We start from the raw sequence: 25,370 nt of genomic DNA, 5'->3' as shown, positions 1-25,370 counted from the left end.
TATTATACAGAGAAGATGGGGTCCGAAGAGCCTCCCCACCCTGGAGACTAGACTTTCAACAACACACAATAGTCTTTGTTTTGATAAGTAGCGAAATAGTTGTTGTTTATTTTTATTTTTACTAAAGACGGAGACCTCGCATGGCAGTGGAATTTTCGGTTTATGAGCAAAGCATTGCGCCTGGCAGGGCGTTAGAGAGATCTCACTAACGCTCTGGACCAGTGCTAGGTGTAGGCATATAAATGTAACCACTTTGGGTACATATTTGGTACAACCTCAGAGTCAGTGGTGGAAAGTACGCTAACAGCCTACATCTACTCAAGTAGCCTATTGAAATTATGATTTTTATTAAAGGTAGCCTACTTTTACTTTACTTGTGTAGGGTTTCAAATTGTCAGTACTTTATACTTGGGCTACAAAATAACATCACAGAGGGATGATAATTTGTCAGCTTGAACTTGATTACTTAAAACAGATTTAAACAGACTTCGAAGCACTTGCTTCAATTAGAGTGTACAAATACACATTGTAGCTACATGTAGTATACATGCCTAGAGGTAGGCTACTGTACAAATTGACAACATTTTAATGTTTGCTACACTTCTTGCATGTCTACAAGCCTGTCTTCTCCAATGTATAGAAAATATATTAAAACTCACCAAGCTTTTACAGTGGCAGAAGAAGTACTTAAAGGGATATTTCACTTTCAAATAAACTTTTGGTCATTGTATCATCTACTCAGGCCTTTGACAGCTCTCACGTATTAGGAGGGCAGGGTGAGTCACCAGAACCAAGGACGGGTGTTTTCGATGATTCTAACATGGTTCAAATGGAGTTTGAAGTTACAATGGGTATGTGTAGGAAGGGGGCGTGTCTGATAACATTCATAGCAAATATCTAAATACTGAATCAAGCAACTTAAAAACTGTCTGGGGGATCACAAAGGCCTGAGTAGACGAGAGAAAAAAAAACAAGTTTTTTTTTAAAGTTAAATATCCCTTTAAGTAAAAAAGTACAATATTTCCCTTTGGGGTGTATGCTTATCGCTTATTGACTGTTTTAATTATGGTTAACCATAACATAGTGTTATAATAAGTTATTCCCCACTGGTTAAATTAATAAACAATGTCACATGTTTTGTGGTTTGTTAACTATTAAAGGACAACACCAATTTTCAACCGATATTCATTGAATTGTTCCTTACTAATAATACTCCTGATATAATTGTAAAAAAAAATAACCATATTGGTCTGTGTCTCATAGGAGGGCTGTGCACACTCCAGAAACCCGTCTACCAGTGACTGCGTCGTTATGCAGGATTGTTCTTTCAAATAACATTTATTGTCCTTGGCTGGCTGATGTTGGCTGCCACGCCTGCCAGTATGACGGGTGAGTAGAATGTTAACCTTATTTTAGAACGTGTAATTTTTTAGATTTTTATTATTTGAATGCAAAACCAAATATTGTTCATTACATTGGTCATTAAACTGTCATCAAATCCTGTGCTTCCACCCTTTATTTTAGATCGGCCACCAATGTGTGTGTTTCTGGAAAAAGAAGATTTGGCAGAACTGTACAAGGATCAAAACTGCGTCTTCTGCAAAGGCGACACAAGTTCTGATGTCATACATACCCCACAGAACGAGTTTCATATTTCACATAAACATTTGAAAAATGCAATTTATTACACATACAACGGAATACGTGAGTAAATTACTAAATCTTGTGTTATTGTGTGTGTGTGTGTTAGATATGTTATTAATTTAGAGGTCATTAACACATTATCATCATGTTTTACAGGGAGATTTGTCCTGGCGTGCTTTTGCAAACACACTACTAGCGGTGCGAAACGTGCTCATTACCACTGTGAAATCTGTTTTAGTAGTATTTCAAGGTTTGAAGGCTTTCAACCACACATGCAGAAGAAACATAGTAAGTAAATGTTTGACTGCAGTCCTTTGATAATAATTCTAAACTACATGCAATTTTGTCAATTATACTATAGTAGATGTTTCAATCTAAATTAAATACATGTCTTCTTTCATTTACAGGTGTTACAGTTCACAAGAAAGGTATGTCTAAGAGAGAGTAATAGCATTTTCAACGAATCCAATAACTCTGTTTTTTTTTATTTTTATAAATATGTTATTCTGTTTTACTATAACACAGGTTGAAATTAAATATTGTGTTAATTGAATAATTATTTAAATTGCTTCCATTACATAATACATAGTGTAACTTTAGCAACTCTATTAACATGTGTTTTTTTTATTTCATAGAAGAACACCAGCAGGGAGAGGAAGTCACAGGTCACAGTGAAAGTGACAATGATGACATTGTTGATGTGAAATCAAAAAGAACTCACAATTGTGAACATTGTGGGAAAACTTTTTCCAGTCATTCCAACCTTAGAAAACACAAAACAAACCTGCATGGTGTAGCGAGCACGCCCATGCAGTGCGTTGACCCAGATGTGGGATTGTATGTCACCCCGCTTCATCCTCGTGGGACTTTTCTTCCAATACATGTTAGAAAAGCACGTTCTGGCTATGATTGTGAAAACAGCAATTGCCAAGAAATGATGCGAATAACTGAATCGTCTTTAAATCCAGGGGTTATGTGTAAACATTTACAAAGAACTGCATTGACATATGACCAACCTGAAACACTCAACCTTAACAGTCTACAGGCTATGCAAAACGGCGGATTAATGTCTCTTGAGTGGACTGAGAAATGCATAGAAGTTGTTGAACATGGTGAACATGAAGGCATACATTGCATTGTTTACCCTATCGATTATGGCGTCATGGGTTACTCCCAAAGTTGGTTATTCTTTTCTGTTCACACACTGACACATGACAACTGGTGTAAATTTGGGCGTGCTATTGTCAGCTTCAATCCGACAGATGGCAAGTGGCATTGCCCTTGTCACAAAACCAAAATACGTTGTGTTCACAGAATGTTAGCTATGTGGATGCTATATCAAACTAACCCAACAATGCTATCAAATGCATTTGAGGATCATGAAACAATCGATGATTTGGAAACCGAATTGAAACTTACAGAACAGCCACATGCTTCATACGCAGACACAGAGAGCCAAATTCGTGTATTGACTGAATACTTGTATTCAGAAAAAAGGATTCCTGAAATTCGTGATTTGCCAATGCAATTACGATGCAAAGAATCAGAAATACAGATTCCAAAAGGTTTTTTTCCACTTGAAACACTCTGCCCATATTGCAAGGATGTGGAGCCACGTCCCACACTGTGTGATGCAGTAAAAGTTACGCAGGGAACTGTGTATGGAATGCATTACATACAAAAAGGCAAGTGTCACACATGATCAGCATGTATTATTAATATTTACATTTAAAAAAGGGAATATTATGTATAAACTGGATTATTGTAACACTTTACCTTTTTTTTTCATTTGTCTTTTCAGGAATACCTGTCTATGCCAAGAAGTGTCCAACATGTAAAAATCATGTCCGTTTCCAGGAATACACTTCAGGCTATCATAACTTCAACGACCGTGTTTTTGTAACACTGCCATTTATGTGTTTTTTATTGTCATTTATGGCCGTAAGTATTTTTTATATTTAATTACTATTTGGTATTACTATCTAATATGTAAATGTACCTTTAATCACATTATAAGCCATAGTTATTACATGTGAAGCATGTTAGCTTCGATAGAAATATCCAATTAGTAACTTAAGCAACTTCTGGACTGTCATGTGTGCTGACAAAAGCATATTTGTACATGCTTAGAATTACACAAATCTTGTTTTACATTTAAACGTGACTTGACATTTGTTTAATACATTTTTTTTAAGCAGAATGACACAGCAGTGGGGAGATGTCTGGAAGCACTTGAGATGTATAATGATAACAAATTCCACCACACCACTATTCGGTTGGCATTCAGGCATTTTATATCATTAATGGATTTCAAGTTCGAGTACAGCTGCTTAAGATGTGGAAATTCTCCTCCAATTATCATATCGGACGCCAATTGGAAAATGGCTTTTGATCTTCCAGGTAATCAATAAATATCTGATATCTGCACATTCAATGGAAATATAAAGGCCAAATAATTACTGGGGGAAAAAAAAACTCCTCTCCCCTTTTCCTCCTGGTCTCAAACATAATATGATATTGAATTGTGTTTAATATTGTTGTTATTTTTAAAGTATTGCGTAAAATTACCTTCATACCACATAGTCCACAACATAATTGCTACATGTAAAAAGCTTTTGGATAATAATACATTTACTGTATATGTTCAGTTTAATCATCGATGGGGGATGGCTGGTTATAGAGGACTATTAGGGAAATGAACGATTACTTCCAAGAAATAATTTAATGCAATGTACCTACTAATTCAGTACACATCTATAATTTAAATTTCACGTGCAGTGGGGATTTTCAAACGGCCCAACTTGGAAACGATGACAGAAGCTGACTTAAATATTGACATAGAGCAGAATTGGAAAACTTTGGACAAGGAGCTCATTGCGGAGGGGTTCATCACTGGTGAGTAACATATCTTTAAAAATACAAAGTATGTGTATGTATATGTTAATATTTCTATATGTGTTTTTTTTTCTTCTTTTTAAATGTCTTATTAAATATATATATTTTTTTTCTTTTCTCCGTTCAAGCATCTTCGAAGAGAAATCCATATAAAACTCACAGTCAGTATTCTAAACTGGCTCCATGGATGGGCAGAAACGTGCGGTGTGCAGATGAAATCCCAAAAACAGAATCCATGAAAGGAATGAAAAAAAGACGCATCGACCAAAAAAACGTTCTTGTAGACAGCATGGACGAGGAATCCATTCTGAAATTGATCGAGGATAAAACGGTAATTATTTATGAAATGTGTCTTGTATATGGTTTGTTGTGTATCACCAGTTAACATTAAACAAATGTAATCATCATGTCCTCAACAGACAAGCACACAAAGTCTGAAGGACGTCTGTCTGTATCTTGGTGTCACGGATGAGGGTTCCAAAACTGACATCATCCTCCGGCTAAATGAATTATGTAATTTCAAAACTGTGTATCCAAAGCTATTTTTGTCGTTGGAAAAGGCCGGTGGTGAGTGCAAATATTGTTTGAATTAATTAGAAACTACCTTTGTTTTCATCAAGTTATCAGTTAGACTGAATTTGTAATGGACATATTTTTCTTAAAACAGGTGGAATTTTGCATTTCTCATGCCCACATGGAGTAGTGTACTACCTCAATTTTCTTTTCTGGACCGAGTCAGCCAGGGATCATGTTGATGGACTACTCAGCTTTAAAAGATTCCCAACTGTGTTTATCTGTGACATTGCCCGACAAGTCTCCAGCCATATGAAAATTCGTACAAAAAAAAACCAATTCTTCCAGGTAAGCATTATGGCCAACATACCTGATATATGCATGGTCAATGCACATCTAAAGTACTATTACTAACTAAATATTATGTTCTCCTCTCCTCTCCTCTCCTCTCCTCTCCTCTCCTCTCCTCTCCTCTCCTCTCCTCCCCTCTCCTCTCCTCTCCTCTCCTCTCCTCTCCTCTCCTCTCCTCTACTCCCATCTCCTCTCCTCTCCTCCGCTCTCAGCCGTTCGATGGCGCTTTTTTTGATGACACAGACGAACATCGAAAGAAAGCAGGCAATGATGATCTCTTTTGCAAGCCTGAATGGCTGGCAAATCTTCAATCAAAAATTGACCAAATTGAACCACTCAATGAAAGTGATCGATACACAACCAGCCACCCCATCACAAGAACGACAGAAAGGATATGTGCATATGACCGTTTTCACCAGAAAAATCAGAAAAGGGCCTCTGAAATACTCCGTAGCTTGAATCTATGCCCAGATTTAAGGAAAGTGATTAATTCTTCGGTGGCTGAGCAGCTAAACCGACAGTTACACTCTGTCCTCTATTCATATTGTGAAATGAAAGAATCGTCTTTCAAACACTCTATTAGAGTTCATATCGAAATGCGAAACAACAAAATAAATGCCAAATTTATGGAAGAAATGCAAAGTAACTGCCTACATCATCTGTCCGTTGGTCCCGTGGGCACAGTGGTCCAAATAACTAAAGGTTAGTTTGACCTTGTAAATAGAATAGTTAAGCATTGAAAATGTAGTGTAAATTTGAAAAATTTCGAGTAATGTCAAACATAATTGAAAAATAATCATATATTAAATACAATTTAAATGTACAAAAAGTTTCTGATGTCAGAACACCACAAACTGGATATTTATTATATATATATGTTGTGTGTTCTACTTTGTAGGACAGAAACGAAAAATGTGTCCTAGTCCAGATAACAGCACTGCCGCTGGACATTCGACTCGAGTGAGAGAACACGACCAAAGGCCAGTGAGCACATTCAAGGCCATAGACTACAGAATTTCCAAAAAAAATGTGGTAAGTTGATTTACAACGTATTGTGTAACCATAACAACTTTGTTTCAGGGTAACTTGTAATTAATTACTGTGTCTTTGACAGGAGATTTTGAAATTTGCTTCAAATCTGAAACGGGGAACGACACCATTAGGTGATGACAGCGGAACAGTGCTGAATCGGCTAAAACACTTCATGGGAGATCTCGTTCTCAGTGCAAAGGATCTCCAAGTAATGTGTCCGCCTGCACTTATGGAAGAGCCAGTGACCAGAGACATTAATACTTGGCTGACTGCTGATGTGAGTTATGAAATGTATTAAATGCTAAGGTTAATGATTAAAAAAAATGCCTTATTTAAATTAAATTTGTAGTTGGTGTGTGTGCACAATGTATTATTGTAAATGTGCTGTCATCTGTTTTTAATGTTTTTCTTTTATGCAGGCTGTTAACTTCCGGGTGGGCCAAATTGTCCAGGACTACAGTGAGGTACTAATATCATTGGTTGTAGTTATGCACTATATTTGGGAAATTAATGGACCAGAATAATTTGGAAAATACATTAACTATTCATATTACATGTTTTTCACATGGCAGTTCAAGTGTGTGCCAGACTTCTATTGGATTATGTGGAAGTCTCAATACAGGGATTTTGGTGTGGTCAACGACAGCTCTATCCAAAAGCTAACGGTTTGTTTTTTGTTTTTTAATACAGAATGTATTGCTAATAACATAAGCCTACATTTGACTTAATATCAAAATATTTCACCCTCAGCCTGCAGAGAGATACTTACTGCCATTTGTCGTGGGGAACGACGATGACATTGCAGGAGGAAACCACTTCATTCTTTGGGTAAATAAAATGTATCACTTTTAAGGTATACCAAGTATTAGAGGAAAGAAAAAAAGGACATTTTTAACTGACATGATCAAAGTTTAGCCACTATCTATACATTTCTGAAATAAATGGACGGTTATTGATTAGGGATTAATATAGAGTATAGAAAACATAGCGTAATTGTGAATACATTTTGCAAGTGCACGGATGGGAACTTTGAAAAGTTACATATCTGAACATATTAATTGATGTGTTTGTGTTTTTTTGGGGGCATTTTTAGGTTCTGGACTTTCTGGATAAAGAATTCAGAGTGTACGATTCTTTGAACGCCTATCCGATGAATCAGCTGCAAAGACAAATTTTGGTGTAGGCCTAGACACTTTTTATTCAACTATACATTTTGGGAAAACACACACACGTTAAACGCAGACATTTACTAAGTTCCCCCCCCCCCCCCCCCCCCCCACCATCTAACACTATGCATAGCCCCCAGTGAACATGCCTCATAAAGTTCACTGGTAATTTTATTACATAGATGATCACCATGAGATGCCTCTCTGTCCCCCTCTGGTGGACAAAATAAATCATCACACACACACTGACACACACACACACACACACACACACACACACACACACACACACACATCATATATGTATATATATATATATATATATATATATATATATATCTCTAGTTGGAGAAGTTTTTAAGGGACAAATAGCTGGGCCAGTGCAATAGAGCATTTAATTTGCCTTTTTAAACCACACTCATCATTAACAATATCTAACACTATTAGGGTTGAGTGAGACTCCTTCTCATTATAAGGTAATTTTTTTTCAGGAGCGCTTTCAGGGACCTTGGAAATCTCGAAGAATGGCCAATTCAATACCCAACCCAATGGCAACAGACCGACTCGTGGAACTGCGGCATTTTTGCCTGCCAGGTATAAATTTTCACATCAAACTACAGCCACTCATCAATTATATTTTAATAATACGTTTTGTAACTTGACTGTATTTTGTGTAAATCAGGCTGCCTTACACGAAGTGCAAGACAAAATCGTCCCAGATGAGCGACTGTATGCAAACCATTTGGAGATTTTGCGGAAATTCCATGGTTCTGCAATGTTATATGGAAATAACAATTTGGAAGACATGATGAGACAGGTTAGACACATAATAATGTTGATTGATTTATCACATTACTGCGGAGAATTTAAATAAACTTAAGAAACTTAATTGCCCCACTGCTATTCCCAAAAAAACAGCAGTCCACCGCAGCTGAAGGAGAAACAGCGGGAAAACAGGCTGAAATGGAAAAAGACCAGTCTGTCTCTTCCGTAGGAAACAAATCTATCAAGATCACAGTCACTGTCCCAAAAAAAACAGGAGATGTATGTTTGGCAGAAGCTGTGCACGCCTGCCTCTTCCAGTTTTTGACCCCCAAAAAAACCCAAAGGGGTTCACATTGTGATGACTGCAAGGGGTGGCTCCATTATGCATGTGCTGGTTTAGATGAAAAGCACAAGCCGAAAAAACAAGAAACATTTCATTGTGGTTGTACACATAAGCACTTGTAAGTATATGACGGGAGACTATCACACCGAAATATGAAATGGAAATGAAATTGTGTTAATTATTCTGATTTTTAAAAGTTAAAGTTCGGAAGTACTGAATACTTAAAATTATATATATAAATTTAACTTGAAGTTATATTAACTGTACATAGCTACACATTTATAATCTATTTATAACACAATGAAATATAAACGATAACACGGTACAACATCTCAACGTTTCAGGACCCTCAAACTCTGCCAGAATAATTTCGATATAGCAGACCTGGGTGATGATGACATCAAGGTAATTCAAAAGATTATATATATTTTTTAAACATTTTTAATTATCACAACTACATTTAATTTTTAAAAGTTGTGTTGAAAACATATGTATCCTTTTTTTTCACAGAGTTTGGAGAAAAGTATTCTGAAGAACAAAAAATTATCAAACAGACACTATCTGTTCTCAAACAAGAACGTGCATGAAAACATAGCAGCTGTGTACAATTCACACCAGTCTCTAACCATGTCACGCAATAAGGTAACTAAGATAAGTGGGTGGTAAAATATTTAATGTTGTTGGATTAGAAATATTATTATTAACTTTGTCTTTTGAAGATGTTAATAATTGAAAATGCTATTTGTACTCACATTTCATAACTAATTGATCTGAAGAATATGGACAATGAAAATAATAATCAATGTAAATGTGCTCCAAAAAATATTAATAATTTGAAAATATAAAAGTATAAATGTCTTGCTGTTTCAATTTCAGATGAGAAAATTCACTGAAAAAATGAACGAAATTTCAGATTATGACAAAGTAAAGCATAATCTGGTCAAGAATAAACAAGCAAAGGTGAAGTTTATCAATGAAGTTCTGATGCCAGAGGTGAGTTAACGATTGTGTCCCATCACACACACAGACGTATACAGTTTTCCATAACAAAAAAGTTTAAAAATATGTTTTCTTAAAAAAGAAAATATTACTGAACACAAAATGACTTTGGAGGATGGTTACTTATACGAAGAGGAGAGCAATTAATAAGCATAAAATGTATATGGTTACAACTGACCAATATCCAAAATGTATTTACCTTTGTGGATGTTAAATAGTGTAATTGTATGAAATAAACATATAACATGTATTTTTTTTTACAGTGACACCACTGTAGATGCTCTCAGATCTATAGATATGACTGGGCCAAATACACAGTGTTTAGATATGAAAACATTCTCAAGAGTATTAGTTTTTTACATTAGAATTATATGCAGAGTGATTTAATTTTTTTATTTTACAGGTTACCATCTTGTGGTTAATGAAGAAGATGCACACAAATCGATATCAGGCTGAAAAACTTCTCCTAACGCCTGAAAAACAGTAAGATCACAATTTGTGTCATTAGCAAAAATGTATTTGAGGGAACCGCAAATATGTCGGCCGATAAAATCTTCAAGTACAATCTTCACCTTTTTTAAACATTGTTTTTATAAAATAATAATAGCCTAATATGGTCAGTGTGGAGAAACAGATGTCCTCTACGACTTTTTTGATCATATGGAAATTTATATCGCCACCTTCAGAACCAATGACATTTAACCCTCATTTTTTTTTGATTTTTCATAACAGTTTAACACCATAACCACCCAGTACATAGTTTAATGTATTGTTTATGAGTAGAGAATGGAGGGAGAATGTAGTACAAAATATACTTATTTTATGCTTTTTAAGAAAACATAGTTGGTAGATGCTAATGAAAATATGTAATTATTTGTTTTAACAAAGGGAGGAGCCAAAAACTATGACAGAGACAGATCCATCAAGAGCAGAGGTATTTGTGTGATTTTGTAATATTTCACAAATTTAACCTGCACTGACTGACCTTTAAATAATGTCAACAAAAATAGTTGAAAGTGTAAATGATGCATTTAACTTTGGCTGTATTTCATTTAATATTTTCAGGATCCCACTAAAACAGTACACTTTCAGTCCGGATCGGACACATCAGGAAATGGGTAGGTGTATGTCTTAATAATTCGTACCACACAATGCCTTCAGATAAAACAAAGTCATGATTTCAGTTAATGAAAAGTGACAACATTGACTCAGATTCTTTTTTTTTTTTAGGAGTGAAGAAAATATCTGAATAATGCAAAGATGCTGGATGGTGGATCTGCGAAAATGAAATGGGAAAAAGTTATTCTACCTGAAATCGCAACAGATGATGACACTGTTGAAGAGTGCACGGCCACGGAAGAATGAAGATCTCCATTTATCAAATCTGGACTTTGATCATTCTTTTTAAAGCAAAAACACATCTCTGAGATTTGACAATTTTTTTTTTAATGGCAAAAAGATCATTTAATAAACGCACAATTATGATTACTGCAGCTTAATTTTTGCATTACAAAAACATGGCTCTGAAGTGAACCAATAATAAATAACCAAAAATTGCTAATAACTTTCATTGGCATCAATTGTCACAATGCGTAGCTTGTGTGAGCTTGTACGTATGGTTATTTCAAAAGATCTTTACATTTTTATTTTTTTTTTACACATTTTGATTACATTCTACAGCTGCTTCACTGGACCGGTCATAATACACGGACTGTGACGCTACTTTATTTTATATCCGATTTCATTGACTGATGTGATCATAACACATAACGTTACAGATTAGATTATGTGGATTAACTGCCCTTGTCAAAGCATCAAGTAATAAAACGTGCATACCCAAGGGCCTCAGTATTTAATTTCTTTTGTGTAATCTATTTGAGAAGGGCGTAGCCTAATCAAGAACGTGTTTTGCCCTGAAACATGACTGTCATATCCTGACAGTAATGTGAATATGAATACATGTCTAATTGTCATTAGCTGTACTGCTATTAGGCTGTATTTTCCAATGCATGTGTAGAAAAACATTGTGTGTTGTGTATTTCAAAAACAATAAAATATTTACAATGTATCTGTTGTCAGTGTTTCGATTAATACGATTATTATTAATGAACAGGTAAATTAAATTAACCACAATATAGTCAGACTTTCTTTGATACTCCATTAACGCTGCACCAAATTAGTGTTGTTGTTAATAGCACTTTCACAAATGGAAGGATGAAGACTACACATATAGACTGGACCTTAAGGCTGTAGCTTCTATACTCCGTTGGTCACGATGTCACGGGTCCGTGTCAATATGTTCAGACGGGTTGATGTTCCGACCACAGGATGCAACACATGGAAAAAAGGAAGAAATAAAAAGCTCTCTCTCTCTCTCTCTCTCTCTCTCTCTCTCTCTCTCTCTCTCTCTCTCTCTCTCTCTCTCTCTCTCTCTCTCTCTACCGTAACAGCGGAATTTTACACGTGCGTAATAACGCATGTAAGTGCATGTTGTAACATAGCTACAGCTTGTAGATTGGCTCTTTTTGGCAAAGAGATTGACAGATATAGATAGCCAGACAGATAGATAGCCAGCCAGCCAGCCAGCCAGCCAGCCAGCCAGACAGACAGACAGACAGACAGACAGACAGACAGACAGGCCGTCAGAGCACACTCACTCACACCAAAAATAGCCGATCTACAAGGTCACTCGCAGAGGCGTTGTGAGCTTGTAGATATTTTTGGCAAGGAGCTTGACAGACAGACAGACAGACAGACAGACAGACCGACCGACCCAGGCCGTTGGAGCACACTCACTTTGATTTCGTTTTGATATAATTTCTACGGGGCATCATTCGAGAAGGCTTTCTGTCCGTCAGACATTCACTGTTTGTCATTATAATAATAATATGAATAATAATAACCATCTTATTTACTATATGCGCAGAATGTGAGCTTGGAGATCGGCTATTTTTGGCAAATAGTTAACGGTGTAGAGGGGGGGGGGGGGAGAGCAGACCACGTGCGTAATTACGCACGGAAAACTCCGGCTTGATATCGTTTTACATTATAATAAATTATAAAAAAATATATAATCATTTCATGACTGATAGACCGGAAAATATAAACTTGACAGATCATATAAACATTAAAATTATAAGAATTCAAGTAAAATTGAGAAAGATCTGGCAGAATGAAATCTCAACTGCTCCTCTGTCTCAATGCGCAAAATATGCCACGGTAATGGCGGAGGAGTGGCTGTCAGTGGCGGACCGCCACTGAGAGTGGCGGGTCAGTGGCGGAAAGTGGCGGTCCGCCACTGAGAGTGGCGGGTCAGTGACGGTTCGTGGCGGCAGGCTTGGCGTTCGTGGCGGGAGGCGGCGCTCATGGCGGGAGGCGGCGCTCATGGCGGGAGGCGGCGATTGTGGCGGGCGGCGGTGCTCGTGGCGGGTGGCGGTCAGTGACGCTCAAGTGGCGGTCCGCCACTGAGAGTGGCGGGTCAGTGACGGTTCGTGGCGGCAGGCTTGGCGTTCGTGGCGGGAGGCGGCGCTCGTGGCGGGAGGTGGCGCTCATGGCGGGAGGCGGCGATTGTGGCGGGCGGCGGTGCTCGTGGCGGGTGGCGGTGGCGGGAGGCGGTGGCGGGAGGCGGCGCTCATGGCGGGAGGCGGCGATTGTGGCGGGCGGCGGTGCTCGTGGCGGGTGGCGGTGGCGGGAGGCGGCGGTCGTGGCGGGAGATGGCGGGAGGCGGCGATTGTGGCGGGCGGCGGTGCTCGTGGTGGGTGGCGGTGGCGGGAGGCGGCGGTCGTGGCGGGAGATGGCGGGAGGCGGCGATTGTGGCGGGCGGCGGTGCTCGTGGTGGGTGGCGGTGGCGGGAGGCGGCGGTCGTGGCGGGAGATGGCGGGAGGCGGCGATTGTGGCGGGCGGCGGTGCTCGTGGCGGGTGGCGGTGGCGGGAGGCGGCGGTCGTGGCGCTCGTGGCGGCTCGTGCCAGAAGCGCGGCGGAGGCGCGGTGGCAGCCACCGCCGTTTTGGGATTTCGCCCCTCCTGCCTTAAAGTCCAAAAAGAAAATAGCAATGCTGCATAAAGATTATATTCCTCTCACCCAACCTCTAGATCAGGAGGGTCCAGATGATTCCTTTGTTCCTTTAATATGTTTCAGTTCATAATATTGACCATCAGAGTGTCTTCTTCATTTCAAACAAGCTTCCCTAATTCAGGTCTTAATCGGTCACAATATTCAACGGTTTAAAGTTCTAATTAGTGTGGTTGCCCTAACAGGGCAACCAGACTATAGTAATCTTCACACTTTATTATTTTCCTAGATAAACAATACTTTGAACCGCATCTCCTCCCACAGTTTTTCCCCCAATGTAGTGCCATATCTCAAAATGACCGTCTTGAGTTGGAATCGTGTGCTTGTATTTTGCTAAGAGATTGGTTAAATAGTTTAATTGATATTGATTTATTAGTGCATTAAATGTCCCCATCCGCTTTAACTCTATAAACGCCATTGACTCGAAAACGCGTCAATTACTACTTAATCCACCCACGCCATTGACGCGTTAGACGCGTTGGATTTGCGTTCATTGTTTAATCTCTGATCGCGCTATGCTGCTTAAAATTCAATGTTATTCTCGAGTTCCACTTACTTCACCCATATCTGCATCCGGTTTCATGGCCTGGGTTCCGTTTCCGGTTTTTGATTATTTTCCCCCGGTCATTTTCGTCCAAAATAGGTAAACAAACGGTTTTTCACACGGTAGAACGGACAAACGGACAGCTTCTCTTCTATAATCTATGGTCTGGGTGACGATCAGTCATCGCCGTCGTATTCGCGATCGTAATTTTGACGATCAAAACAATCTGGGAGGACGTCACATCCGTTTTCATGGTTTTCCCTGTCTAATCGCTCAAGAAGGTAAATAGTGACACCAGGAGCTGATCAAGCTATCATGTGCTGCTCTCTGGTGGCGGATTTGTGCGGCGTCTTTAAAAAACACTCTGATCAATTATTTTCATGAAAACTTTCAAAATATAAAAATAAAAAAAACGAAAATTGCTGGCAATGGGGGAGTACTTTATGAAAATACTCTGGCAGTCAAAGAGTTAATGAAAAAGTGAAAAAACTAAAATTCAAGTATATTTTTCTCAGAAAACGTAAGAGCTAGAGTTACCAGATTTGGAGGGGAGGTTCATAATTTAGTCCAAAATTATTGAAAAAATAATTACACTAATCGGCCACATGGTGGCGCTATAACAGCCCCCTTTACGTTTTGGCCTATAACTCTTGAACCGTAGGTCGTAAAATCAAAATTTATTTTCCCCTAGATTCCTTGGGTCATGACGCCACGCCGATTTGCGTCAGGATAGATTTTCCGCCATTTTGAATTTTCTTCAAAACACACTTTTAGCTCCTCCTCCCATATATTTTGTCCAAATTTCACAAAAATCGGTACACATGATCTCTGGACCCATGCGATAATCTGGACCGAAACAGAATTTTGATAGTCCATACTGTTCGTCCGTAAATGGCTTCCAAAGTTAGCGGGAGGGGCCCGTTTTACAAAAAAGCCCACAAATCACGAACAAAACGTCCAGTCAATCCCAAATTTGAATCACATGTCAAGTGTGGTTTACTCAACAAATCCCCAAAAGAATTTCCACTTTGATCCATAGGGGGCGCCACAAATGCTCAAAATGTAACCGTTTGATGCAAAAACCTTATTTTGGGGGGATCAATCCTCTCAAAATGAAACGCAAGTGATCTCAGGAGTTACATGACAATGTAATTGGCACAGCCTCCGACGGTATTCCTCCCAGCGTATTCCTCGAGTCCCGGCGGCAGCGACCTGCGACTAGCGTCGGTGCAACCACACTCTGCAATTGCCCTGAATTGCGACGCGTCTAGTTTGATTACAATGTAGGCTTTAAAGAGTCTCTTTGTGAAACCACACCAAACACTAATTCACACCCAAAATGGAACACCTATAGCTTTTTCCTCTTCTTCTTTGTGGAGTTTTATGGTTTATGGTTGGCATCCATATTAGTTGCATTACTGCCCCAAGGAACCCCCATAGCCTCACTTCCTGGAACTTTTTTAGCTGTTCCTGGTATCTCACTTCCTGGAACTTTTCTACCATCACTTCCTGGAACTTTTACTACATGTGCTGCTTTTCTCCCACAGCTCCCCCTATGAAATAAAACTGACAACAGAATGAATGGATATCTTCATCAAAACACAACGGCACAATTTTTCCATACACTACATCTAGGTAAATATTTTTTTCCAATATATTCCCTTTGTTATCTCCAAGTAGGTTATGTTTTTCAATACCCATGCATACACATGCATGGCCAGGAAATATTTCACACATTTATGTGGCAGTGTCACATATGGTCCATGTCTCTGCTTTTGATATCCCTTCTAGTCATATCGTTTGATATTTATGTATGTCTGATCAGATCAGAATTTAAATATCTAATACATAATGTATGTCCACCATATTAAGCCTGAATGGTAACCCCTATTTTGGCTAATAAAAAAATAAATCGTTCAATGTGTCAAAATGTATCAAAACGTTTCATTTATTTTCATTCTTCATTTAAAAAAAAAATCGCTACAGGCCTATTTGTCATATGAAAAAGTCTATAGGGCTTAAGTGGTTAAGAATGTGTCCACCCTGTGTCTTTGCTTGTTTGTTTTACAAATCAAACCCTATTTGCAAATAAACATGCCTTGCGTTGCCTTGCCTTTCATGGTCTCCCTCTCAGCTGTCTGTCTGTCCTTCACCGTCCGTCCCTCCGTCCGTCCGTCCCTCTCCCTCTCCCTCTCTCTCCCTCTCCCTCTCTCCCCCTCTCTCTCTCTCTCTCTCTCTCTCCCTCCCTCTCTCTCTCTCTCTCTCTCTGAGACCTGACTTGACGCTTGTTAACATCAAAGGGAGGCTGTCAGTGCCTCAAACTATTTTCCCCCAATCTTATCCCCCCCCAGGTAAGTCGGTGTGAAAAATATACATGGAGTGTATAGCAGGCGTAGTATCCAATAAAGGCATGACAAGTTACGGGGTAGGAAGCCGACCCAATGCACGAGAGCTTTTTAACTTGGCCTATATACAATATCCACACTGTGGACTGACACTGTACGTCCCAGTTACTATGTACACGGTAAAATCCTGAGCGTCAATTTAACTCTGAGAGCGAACGAATGTAAGCAACACTCTCTTATAGTTGCAAATGGATAAATTAACACTTAAGATTTTATGCAAATACACTTTTAAGGCAATGTCCTGGTAGCTCACTCGAGCACTCGCCTTCCAACCACAAGGTCATGAGTTTGATCCCGGGCACCAGGGACGTGCAAAAGGATTTGGAGAGGCAGGGGCTGGAATTTCAAAAGGGCACTTTTTGGATTTGGTTTCACGGACAATTATCATACTTTTAGGTCCAAAAACCCGAAAAGGTATCACTGCGTGCTTAATGGCCTCAAAGTCACGCACCCAACAAGCTTTGAACTGAGCAGATTGGACATTCCGTTCCAGAGATAATGGCCAAAACATCTTGAAAACTGACACTTTCGCCGATTTTCGATTGCAGATTTTTGGCCAATGTCGGCCCGTTTTTCTTTAATAACACGGGATAGGAAGGTCGTACGGCGACATACTAGATACCTGAGAAAAGTTCACTTTGAGCTGCATCCAACACACCCACTGGCATTTCAGTCAGCCTTACCGTTAGGCCGTTAGGTTTGACATTTTCTTCCTTTTTTATTTTTTTTTCCAGTCTGGAGAGGGCACTTTTTTTAGCGACGGGTAAAAGGTCAGGGGCTCAAGCCCCTTTTCATGTCTATGTGTGCACCTCCAACGGCTTGGGTGTGGCAAGTTGTGCAGTAAGTACTGGGAGCTGATGGTAGGTGTTGCACTCCACCTCAGCAATCCATCTCCCAGGGGCATTGCACCACAGGGATAGCCTCTGACTGATACCGACAATAAGCCTCTCCGACCTATTTACTTATTGCACACAACTGCACTCTCGAAGAAGAAAGCTGTTCAGTAATAATAGTATGTGCACGCACACACAGAGCACATTCTTCCTGTCTGTCTATTTTATGTGGACAAAATCCCAGGGAATGGGCAAAATTGCAAACTCACAATTTGTGAGTTTTTGGTTGCTTGAATATGTGCCACTTCTTGCAAATATACCCGGAGGGCCTGTTTCATAAATAACACGGGGACAGCATAAATCCAGCTTAAGCCATTAAGACCTGGAACGCATCTGTGTCACTTTTTCATTTGAGCTAAAAAGCATTATTTTACACTTTGGCTATTTTTTTTAAATCGTGAAAATATGTGCAAATCTTTGAATATATATTGTTTAAAGCGAACAGTTTAACTCTATTCTTTGCTTCTGGGGGTCCCTGGAACTAAACATTTTGAGATGGGGGTCGGCGGCCAAATACATATCATTTTGGGGGTCCTTGACATGAAAAAAAGTTTGAGAACAGCTGATATAGAAACATACAAAACATACTACATACTACAACCCCATGTTGCCTGTCCGCCGCCTAAGGTCCTCTGATGCGGCTCTAATAGATTTTCCTACGTCTAGGCTGGTGACCAAGGGTGATCGGGCCGTTGCCGTCAGGCCCCCCCACACTCTGGAACAGCCTCCCATTGGACCTCAGGGTTGCTAGTTCCATCACCATTTTTAAATCAAAATTAAAGACACATTTTTATAGAAAGGCCTTCTTAACCTCCTAAACAGCAGAAATATGGTGCATCTATACTCACTGATACTGTTATGTGTTATTTTTACTGTTGTAATTGTCTATGATTTTTGATTCACTGTTTGATTTTATGTTGTTAAGCACTTTGTAACATTGTTTAAAAAGGTGCTATATAAATAAAGTTTATTATTATTATTAATATACGTTTTCCAGAATACTGTTGGGATTTAGAAGACATTTCTAAAATCGGCTTCAGGTCTTAATGGGTTAAATGTCTTGCTACAGCGAGTCAGTATTCCTGAAACGGTGATAAGAATGCTTGATTGTCATGTTGATTTTGAGGTACACCGTACACATCATGACATTTATAATCTTCCAGGCATGTCACCAAAAGATCATGAAATTAATCCTATAAGGGAAAATACTCACTAAACCGTGTTGTATGTGTTAAGCCCTAAGGCTAAAGATGGATTTATGCAACACTGTTGTGATAGAATCATATCCCAAAAGATCTAAAGCCCGATTTGTACCCGTGTTGTATGGCGGTGACACGTGCCACAAAATTGCCAATATAGAAGCTATGTTTAGTTTTTTTCACGTGACATTGTCGTACGATGAAGCATAAATTAGGCATAGCACTCTGAAACCAGAGTCTCCTTTTGAAATAATCAAAAGACATTTAATTGTAAACACTAAACAGTCTAAAACTGTCCACTACACTTCAAACACACACAACCAATCTGCCGTCTTTTTTTCTTGCAGACTGCAGTTTGTCGAGTGGGATTTGGATGACAACAGCTGGCTTCAAACATTCAGACAGTTTATGTCTCTGCAATTTTGTCCCACGAATGTACAGGATAGATATACTGTACAAGGTTTGAGCAGGACACAGGACATACTTTATCGTCTCTGTAGGGTGGAAACCTCATATGTCCAAAACAGTTAATTTTCAGGATTCAACGTCAAAAAGATCAAAAGCAGCAGATACACATGCTCAAAACGCGGCGCGAAGCAACACGTTTCGAGCTTGTGGATCTGCTACTTTTGATGCTTTTGTGTGACGCTGTAGGGCAACAGCAAGAAGGGCATTCATTTACGAAAAAACACCAAAAGTTAAAATATGGAGATAAGTGGTTTCTGCCCGACAGCAACGATATACTGCAACAAAATGCAATGAAGGCTGCTGCACTGCAAAGTCCTTAGAGACCGCTTTTGCACATTCTAAGGCCCTGTTCAGACAGCCAGTCCACATCGAGCCCAAATCTGATTTGTGGCCCATACCAGATTGGCGTTTTTTTTTATGCAGTCGGAACAGCAAAGAAACACAATCATGGACACATCAGATTTGAATCAAATTCCTCGTTGAAAATTCCTCTTGTTCAGAACGCATAAAATCAATCTTACTTCAATCTGGATGGGAAATCAGATTTGGGCTGGATTTGGGCTGCTAGTCTGAACAGGCACACTAACCCTGGCATCTATTTTGGGCAAATGTTCAAAAATGTGTCACGTCTGAAAGTGGAGTGCATTATTAATAAACTACATAGTCAATGCTCGTCTCTAGGGCATTAGCTAGGAACCTTCGGCAGTAAACACAATGAGCTCAACCGGTCAGCACATTAGCTAGCTAGATGCATGTGTACTGTAGGTATCTATAGACAGGGTTTGATTTTGAAGAAAAAGAAGAAGAAGAAATAGTGGGGAGCATTTTCCTAACCATATACTGTACTACTTGGCATGACAAATAGCTGATATACAAGCTCGTAGATCTGCTATTTTCAATATTTATGCTTTTTAAGGAAGAATAATTTAGTATGTTGAATTTTGAAAGATTTCTTTATTTTAATTATTTATTTTTTTAAGGAAATGCATGTATTTAATTCAGTCTGATCCAAAGCAGCTATAAAACATATCCCCACCGGTGATAACAAAAATAATGTTTATAAATGTGTCACGATGCGATGCATTGTGAGCTTGTAGATGGCAATTTTCACTATTCATCACACAAAGAAGTATAATATGGGGCTTTCACTGTGCAACTGTGTCATCTGTTGGTTGGCCATGGTGTAGCTCCCACGCAGAAACATAGAAGTATTTTTGAAGTACCTTTTTGGACAATTTAGAACATTTATTGAGCCACAATAAACATGTGATAGTGAGTCACATTTCTTACATTTCTTACAAAAGTATTTGAGAGACAGGGAACAGGTCAAATATATAGCTGGAAACATTACTGCTACGCACACATGCTCACATCCTTGTAACCGACATATTTGCAAACACACCTGATGAAGGCCAGGTTGTGTGGCCGAAACGTTGTGTACCTGATTATTACACGAATGTTTTAAGCTACAGCTGTGTGCGGATGTCTTTTTCTTCTTCTCTAATATCTGCAAACACGCTCTCGTGCGCGCACACGCACACACACACACACACACACACACACACACACACACACACACACACACACACACACACACACACAAAACATAATTATTCACATACACACACTGCCACTTAGAACAAACGTATATATGTAGTGTCACCAACAAACAGCTGAGTTAGAGTTTTGAGGACACTGAGGAATGGAGTTAATCTCTTGGAGGGAGGGGGGGAGAGAGAGAGAGAGAGAGAGAGAGAGAGAGAGAGAGAGAGAGAGAGAGAGAGAGAGAGAGAGAGAGAGAGAGAGAGAGAGAGAGAGAGAGAGAGAGAGAGAGAGAGAGAGAGAGAGAGAGAGAGACAAAGCTGTGTAATAACAGAAAAGTGTGGCACTCAGCACTTGGTACTTGTTGGAAGCTCAGAGGGCAGACAAACAGCTTTCACCTCCATCAAACTACCCTGAACACCAGTGAAAAAACCCCCGGCTCCAGCCTCAAACAACCCACGCTGTGACCTCTTCCACTAAGTACCGTACTACTTGAAGGAAAACAGCACTCTCCACTTTTCCTCCAACTGTTGGCTGTAGGTCTTTCACAATTACGTTTTGTACGAAAGATTGCGTGTAAAGAGTTGTCAATGAAAACCTTGATGGAGTGAAAACAAATGAGAATCTGTGCTTGACTTCAACACAGACTGACTATTGTATCTATGCTTTCATTTGATAAAGACTGTTTGCTGTTTGGCAGATTTGAAACTGGGTCATCCTGATTGCGGATGTGTTAATTGTGACTCTGGACCTTTCTGGAAGTCTCCTTTTCAGCAACTGACAGGCACAAAGATTTATTGAAAGTAAAGACCCTATCTTGCCCAAAATGTATCGTTGCTAGCTTACAACTGACTCAGTTGTAATTTTCACGCCCAGCAAGTGCAAGTCAGACCCATTGTCGGTGCACTGCTATCTAGTGGGACCAACAACAAAAAAAACATTGTACTTTTGACCAACAAAAACATGGGCAATAAATCATAAAAGGATGTGTCACAGTGCAGAGATTATTTATTATTTCAATAAGTATGCTATACTGTATTGCAGATAGACAATATGTTCAGGTTCAACTTCATGAACCGTAGCTTTTATTTTTCTTACCCTGCACAACGTACAGAAGAACCAGGTCATCAGTATCCATTTAAAGACAGCTGGAGCCTGCAGCACCCATGTCATGCTACTGTAGGTGGTTTGAACAGCGGTTCTCAAACCTTTTAATATCAAGGAATATTTGTATTGGCCGCCTATTTGAAACAATGGCCAGGGAACCCCATACAAGATTTGGGTTGTTAAAATATAATATAAAAAAAAAGAAAATCCGTCTTTCAAGATTGTTTTGAAAATAGCAAATCTACAAGCTCACAATTCGTCGCATCGCCTTACGGGTCCATGTGGTTTCACATTTGAGTGCGTGTTAGGTGCACCGTACCATAGGAAAACAATGTTTTTGCTGGCAACACATTTCTAGACACACGTCTTGTTGTGATAACCCCTTATATGCTCAGAGGGTGGTCTACCGTTTACACTTGATTGTTACATCTGCCCACATGTCTACTACTTCTTCCTTAACTCTGAGTGTGTGCGTGCGTTTGTGTGTGCGTACGTGTGTGCGCACACGCGTGTATCATCTGAATGGAGACAGGTGCGTGGGAGTCAGTTTGGAACCTTGCCAGCTGCAACAGTTCAGTAATCTAGCCCTCTATATATACGCGTACTCTGCCCTGCCTTACTCACCTTGTCAGATCCGAGCAAAGTGTTACGCTCTCTACATTGACTCCCAGTAGCCCTTCTCCACCCACTTGTTTCATCTGCCTGTTCCTGGATCCTCGTCACGTCTGGCTGCTCTGTTGTGGTTTCTACAGACCTCGCTCTGGACTAGTCCAAACCCTGCCTGCCCAGCCAGCTCTACAATCGGCCTCGTTACCCGGGACCTCACCTTATTCTTGGAATTTCTCCAGGGCAGTGGCATTGCCCTTTTCTGCTGCTTCATTCAATATCGGGTCACTTCCGCATTAATAGGCTGCAGGTGTAATGCAGGTAATCAGTGTGTTGCCAGATTTTGCAAGAGAAACAAGCGGCCAGGTCTATGAAAACAAGCCCAAAAGAAGCAACTAGGCTAAGTTTTACCACTTTACATCGGCTATTTGAAAATAGCAGATCTACAAGCTCACAACACATCACATCGCGACACGTTGTGAGATTGTAGATCTGCTATTATCCAAAAATAGTGGGGAAACATTTTGAATATTCTCGAAACATTTTAACAACACAAATCTTGTATGGGGGTCCCTGGCACAACATATTTTCAGATGGGGTCCCGAGAACAAATACATATTAATCTGGGGGTCCTTGACGCAAAAGAATGTGGGAACCACCGGTTTAAAAAACATTAGGAAGCAAGCCCCCATAATTATAAGCAACAACACTTTAAAAACAAGCCAACAATCGCTTATTATAAGCAGACATGGCAACACTGGTAAACAGGAAACCCCTTGATATGGGGCTCCCTACCACGCGATAATAGTGTTCCTGGGATGAGCGGGGCCAGACGCAGCTTCTGATTGCCTGAAACGGGGGTAGGGAGCGCTCGGCTTCGCAACTTTCGGCACTACCTGGCCACGCCCATGGTTGGCCTGGCCAGGAATAAGGTCAGAGGCGTCAATTGGGTATGGCAGGGTATTGCAGCTGCCATACCCTGGCTCCAGGAAGAAAAAAATATATATATATTTTAAAAAAAAAATTTTTATAAAAATAAATCCATGAATGTCTCTGTCTATCTGCGTTGATTATTCTGTTATTACATTTCAGTAAAATAACTACCAATGCAAAATGATTGCTTTCACAGGGTATTTCATTCTTCACAACTGCTTGTATCTCCCCTATTCTCCCCTATCTTGTCAAATGGTATATTCCCAGGCACAGCTTGGGAATCCCAGGTTCAACACAGGTGCAATGCATTATTGTTAATTAGCAAGCAGCAGAGGCGCGTTTTTTCAATAGCATGACAGGCTGTTTTATTTACTTGTGAACAGTGAATTTGAAACAGTATGCCCTATGTTGTTATTTAACATTTCTAACGCTATTGTATATTTGTCTCATTCTCTTGCATTGTTGGCATGGTAAGTGGAAATAGAGGGGCTGAGACTGCATGCATTTGAAAAGGCTCATGTTGTCACACAATACATATCTGATGTATGGCTGAAGCATTGCATTTAATTTCCTTGTGATTATGGTCTGAATAGAACTTGTTACAACCATGTTACAGTAAGTGTGATGTAGTAGCCTGTGATGCAGGTGTAAGACCATTGTGTTATAGGTATAATGTATAGTTTTCTATGCATTTTGGGAGTGTTTTAGCAGGGTTGACCCCCAAGCCGTTCGGCCGAAAAAGGGCCCCCCAAAAAAGGGGCCCCAATAGTTAACCCTGCCATACCCTAGCTTTTACTGAACTGACGCCACTGAATAAGGTGTAGTCTTGCATAGACGATCACCTAGTGACATATAAATTCATAGAATGGGCTAAAACTGGGTGGAAACCAATTCTGAAATAATAATAATAATCATAATAACAGTATTGCAGAACCAATGCATGAGACTTTAAGGCAGTCCTTCATACAGGATGGTATCTTGATTGGTTTTCAAAGCAGTAGGCATAGGTTTGCCGTGCTCCTCTTTTGCCCTTTTCCTTGCTGGTAAATCAATACATTTTTGAGTTCATACTGCTGCCTCAGAGTTTTGAGTCTGCTGGGATCACAAATTGGTCCATGTAACGGTGATGTTTTCGGTGAGCATCGAGCTATCGTTTCATTCTTCATTCATATCATTTAGATAGAAATGCTCAAGGTGCAAGAGCAGCTGGCTATTGAATGAATAGTCTAATCGGTTGAAATTATGTTACAGTACGTCCAGGCCCAGATTAACGCACAAGCTCACAGGGCTTCAGCCCGGGGGTCCGAAGCTCCGGGGGATAATTCCTCCAGTCCGCCACTCTGACAGAACTCAATTTGAGAATAAAGCACTCTTTATCATTCTGATAGATTAGTCCTCTGGTGTATACTTTTTGTTCTTTAAAAAAAAAATTACAGTTCCTGTAAAAAAAAAAAGGGAAGAAGAGGGCACAAAACCCCTGGCAGCAGCAATCAACTCAGTCCTGACATCACTCGTTCATCCCCTGGGTCACTGAAGTAATTTCTCTATGGAGAATAACATTGGGTCATCTTAGTATCGTCTCATATAAGAATTGTGGTCCAAAAATAAACAAACTGTCCCGGCGCTATTGTCGGGGAGGTGGCTCTGTATCGTTTACGATAGTCAGTCACTCATATTTGATACAGTCTGTTTCTGGGGATTTTAAAACAATTCGGCGGGATTAACGTTAGCGTTTTCTCGCTGTCAGTTGATGCTTCATATCCATATGAGTCAAATCGCTGTGTTCATTTGTTTATTTTTGGAACACAGTTCTTATATGAAGCGATATTAAACATGTCTATGGGAATTCAAAATGGGGGGGAAAAAACATGACCAAGGTAGGATATGTAAATTA

This window comes from Gymnoscopelus braueri (genome assembly GCF_963280865.1).
Source record: "Gymnoscopelus braueri genome assembly, contig: SCAFFOLD_274, whole genome shotgun sequence".
Classification (NCBI taxonomy): domain Eukaryota; kingdom Metazoa; phylum Chordata; class Actinopteri; order Myctophiformes; family Myctophidae; genus Gymnoscopelus; species Gymnoscopelus braueri.
The sequence above is the reverse complement of the archived record's forward strand: the minus strand, read 5'-3'. Positions refer to the sequence as shown.